The sequence below is a fragment of the Pagrus pagrus genome (assembly GCF_965226575.1).
Source record: "Pagrus pagrus genome assembly, chromosome: 12".
Classification (NCBI taxonomy): Eukaryota; Metazoa; Chordata; class Actinopteri; order Spariformes; family Sparidae; genus Pagrus; species Pagrus pagrus.
In genome coordinates, this window is record NC_140196.1 from 29,345,366 (window position 1) to 29,350,343 (window position 4,978).

General features: G+C 42.2%; 1 pseudogene across 1 annotated transcript; it reads right to left on the reverse strand.

Moving 5' to 3' along the window:
* Positions 1–1,551: 1,551 nt before the first annotated feature.
* Positions 1,552–4,742, reverse strand: LOC311266373 (annotated as a pseudogene). Its single transcript has 2 exons — positions 4,615–4,742; positions 1,552–2,521 (listed from the first exon to the last, which is right to left on the reverse strand). The product of its transcript is annotated as an uncharacterized misc_RNA (transcript).
* Positions 4,743–4,978: the final 236 nt, after the last annotated feature.

Sequence of the window (4,978 nt, forward strand, 5' to 3'; positions counted from 1 at the left end):
AGCTGTTCAGTAGGATGGTGGACAAGATGTGATGTGTTGCACACATGACGACAATGGACACAGAACTTTAAAGACTCTCTTTTCTTTTCTTTTTTTGGACTTTATATTTTTTAATATTTGTTATTTATTTTTCTGTTTTTATTTTAAGTTGAATAACCTTTTGTTTGCACTCATTTGCACAGACTTACACTGTGTTTTTATATTGGTATGTTCTGCCTCAAAAAATAAACATTTTTTAACTCATCCAAGCCCGAGTGTGTTTGAATGTTTGTCTTCTGCCCTAACCATGTGTTGGAATGAGAGCATGGTGTAGACAGTGAGCTTAACAATTTTCCAGTAAAAACACGAAGATGGGGATCCAGAGTTAGGTATTTTTATGGAAGTCTTTTTGTAAAACTGCATACAAACAGAAACACAGAATCAATGTACAGTATGTACAGCATCAAATTATACAGATGAAATTACACACTCATGTAATAGTCTTCATCTAAGAATTCAACATCTCCATGGTAAATACTCGAAGAGAGTTAACTGGTGAAAAATTATATATGCCTATGAATAATCTACACAACAAACAGTAACACGTATAACTGTGTAAATGTACTTACAGATTGTGCCTGATCGTGTCAAAAGAAAGAGGGTGGATGTAGACGTGATTACACCGCTCCACTGCTGAACTTCAAAATGGCTCCCCTGCTAAATCTTGAGTGGTTTTAACTACCTCCACCACTAGGGGGCACTGCACACTGCACTCTAATGTAATTACTGGAGGCAGAATAGTTTGTTTAGCTACAAAGGCACCACACTTGCATTGTTATCACACCCATAAATAGTATGAACCATCACACCCACAAATAGTATGAACCATGTCAGTGTATAGTTGTGGCCAAAGATTTCAGAATGAAATTGTTGTTTGTTACTGCTTCGTGCCTCAACATTTGTAGAGGAAACTCAGTAAAAAAAACTCAGGAAAGTCAGTCTAGACAAAAACACAGGTATGTTACATTTTCTGTGTTATCCAAAGTAAGGACACACTGACAGACACAGCTAAATTTTGGAGGTTCATCAGTGTTTAACTTGTTTCGTTATAGTGTCACTAGGCTGTCCTCACTGTCCCCCACTCCTGAAAACACCGCATGGTTAGTGTGATGAAGCTGGAATATGATTGCAAGTGTGAATAACTGTATATGGCCCATTGAGTCTGGAATGTCACCTGTTCTTATACACACACTGACTTAAGTGCTTATGCCTCTAAGCAATTACAAGTGCAAATGGCTGGAATGGCCGGTTTTGAGTCTGGAATGTCACCTGTTCTTATGCACATTCACTTAAATGTTTTTATCTGGTTCTACAATGTGATTACTGGTTTATAAATTAAGAAACATTAATTTTAAGGTTTTAACACTTTTATTACAAAACACAGGAAAAGTGTCAGCAATACACATCATATACGTAATATAAAGTCAGACAAATGGGAAGTAGATAGAAGCATCTTTCATTTCACTTGGTAGAGTCTTTGGTTTTGCCAAAAATTTGCTGGAACACCTCTTCCTACTCGTTGGCATCTACGTCTCTTGGACATCCATCTGGGTGTTCATCACATCCTGTCCAGGCACCTTGGGCAAAGTGGTGGAGATAACATGCAGCCAAGATGATCTTCACCACAGTGAGGGTGCATGTGTTTTGCAAGTCTCTCATGCGCCTCCACTTGCACTTCATCCTCCCAAATGCCTGCTCGATGATGACTCTACCCCGGCTGATGTTGGTGTTGCGGTGAAGGTCTGCATCTGTGAGAGCCCCGTTGTCACGCCGAGGGGTGATGATGAAGGTGAAAGCCTGACCGATGTAAGCACTGTCCCCCAGCAGACGGTACTCCCCCATGTCCTCCTGCTATTCTTGGAAAAATGGGGAGGACTGCAGCAGCCTGGCATCATGCACTCTGCCAGGGACTCCAGTGAAGACATCGATGAAGCGGCCTTCAGCGTCAACAATCCCCTGGAGGAGGACAGAGTAGTAGGACTTCCTGTTCATGTAGTCCCCTCCTCTGACCGGTGGCCTCTGGATCTTGATGTGGCAGCCATCAATCGCTCCAATGACCCCCTCAAGGCCACATGTGTGTTGGAACCTGGTGGCAGACACCCTCTTCTCACAGCCTGTAGGCCAAGAGACAAAAGCCTGGCCGAGGGTGGACATGATGGTCAGCACTTGGAGTATGGCGCGGTGTGCTGATGAAGGTGAGACGTTGAACTTGTCAGATATCTCACAGAAGCAGTTCTGGTTGGCCATGTACCACAGGAACATGAGCATCATCTTGGCGATAGGCAGGGGAGGCATCCCTTGGTAGTGGTCACTTTGCAGGCCACCCTCCTGTAGGGACCTTTGAAGGAACTCAAACCGGGTTTTTGGGATTCTGAAATGTCGGGAAAATGGGTGGTCATCCATGTCCAGCATTATCTGCCACTCTGTGCCAGACTTGAGGATGATCTGATGTCTGGACCACAGCACAGCCACAGCCACATCCCTATGTGAGGGAGAGAGATAATGAGTGGAAAACTGTGATTAACCCTCTAGGCGCCAAAGTCGCATTATTGCGACAGGCAACATTGCTGAATAAAACAGCCCATATCTTTAAATCTACTGCCCTGTGCTGTTACTGCTTGCTACCACTAGATGGCCACTATATTCAGCTTCAATCCTGACGTCATTTGTGGGCGTGTTTCTATGCAAAATACCTGAGAAAAAAAAGTTTGAAACCTGACACCGGCTGTCAGAGCGGCACCGGCTAAGCGGCAGAGTGGGAGAGGAGAGAGCCGCGGAGCGGTGCCAGAAGTGTGCTGGACAGATAGAGACACAGATAGCGATTTTTGTAATAAAAAACAAAATGCCCCAAAGACTTTACAGTGCGGATGAGGTGCTTGCACAGATCTTTGCTGATCGCGATTCAGAAAGGGACGATCTGCCCTCTGATGACGATCGCTCATCAGAGACGAGTGACTCTGATCATGCTGCAGCTGCAGACACTGTCACACAAGCAACACGCACTGATCACAGCGTGATTAAGAAATTGACTCCTATCAGATTCCTGTTCATTTACTCTGAGAATGAGAGGATGAAAAAAATCTATGAAAAAATGAAATGAAATGAAAAAAAATCTACTTTGTAAATATGTTCAGAATTCCGTTTTACTGAATTTTACCTGGTGATATACAAATTAGATTAGTAAATTTACTCCACTCAAACTTCTGTTCCTTTATTTTGAGGATTAGATGACAATATAAATATTTTTTTTCTGTGTAAACATGTTCAAAAATGAGTTTTACTGAAAGTTACATCCAGTCACCTGGTGACGTCACAATATGCAAATTAGATGAGTAAATTTACTCCCATCACAAACTTTAGGTCATTATGAATATTTTTCTCATTTACAGTATGGATTTATCTCTCACCACTTCCAAGCTACAGCCTTTTGAAATCTTAAAATCCAAACGGAATATATTGCTAAATAAACTCTGGCGCCTAGAGGGTTAATATAGATAACTACAATTCATTCATATCAGCAACCACGTTCAGTTTTGTGTTTCTATTGCATTACATCACAAGGCAACAGTTCTATCCTTAAAGGATAACTACCGTTTTTTACAACCTGGACCTTATTTCTAGCATAAAATATTATCATTTACTCACCCAGATAACTTTGGTGTCATTTGAAGTCGTTCGGACGAAATTAGATCCAGTGTAGCGCCGGTATATCCATATAATGCGAGTGACGGGGCACCGAAACACAGCCTCTATATAACGCATTATCTGCCATGAAACTAGTTCATTTCACCAATATTTTGTCATGATACGCTAGTGCTATTCCCCTCTGAGTCCGGGCTCGTCTGTTATCAACACCCGGGGTCAAACTAGCAGTAGCAGCTACAGGTAAACAAGCCGGCTGTCACGGGTGCGCGCGCAGCTCAGAGATGACATCTTCCAGGTCAGAGGTAGTAGGTCAACCTACAGACCCCGGATGTTGACAACAGACAAGCCCGGACTCAGAGGGGAATAGCGCTAGCGTATCGTAACAAAATATTGGTGAAATGAACTAGTTTCGTGGCAGATAATGCTGATAGAGGCTGCGCTTCGGTGCCCGGATCACTCACATTATATGGATATATGTGGTGCTCCACTGGATCTAATTTCGTCCGTATCTAATTTTGTATTTTATGCTAGAAATAAGGTCCAGGTTGTAAAAAAACTGTAGTTATCCTTTAACTGGAATTCCCCATAAAAAAAAAAATAATAAAGGTATGTGTCCATTGTACTTTTGGCATTAGCATGTAGATCCATTAAACAGGTTACATTCACATTAAACTTATGAACATTCACATTAAGCTTCTCTTCGTAAGCTTCTAAAATGCATTTCTTCTAAAGTTGTTACAAGAAATGCGTTGCATAGAAGAGTATAGAAGTACAGAGCAACACTTGGCATCACAACAGCTATTGTTTTTAGCATACCAGCAGCTAGTTTGCTAGCCTTCAAGTTAAAGATAACGCTGCAAATACGTCTATTCACGACCAAACATACTGGAACGTGGACATACCACAGATTCTAAATCCATACTGTAATACCGTTTGCGTTTTCTAGTTTCTTCTGAGTCCTCATTCCGGAGCACGTTTAGATGAGCCACAAGCTTGCTTTCCTTTTGTAGTGCGTCCATCACTTCCGAGGAGAAAGCTATTGCCCTGGCGGCATCCATGTTCTTCCGACTCGTTGTGTTGCAATGACAGACGGGAACGCTATTTGGGCTACAAGACAGGAAATGACGTCAAGTTCTCGCTTAAGCACAACTCGGGCGAGTGGTCTCCCATGTAACTGGAATGCGGCATTATTCTAAATATTTTTTACCATCTAGCCGAGGTCTAGAGCTGACAAGGTAAATTGCAGGTCTAGGACTAACTCTTACATTAGCAACCTATGAATATGTGTGTGCCT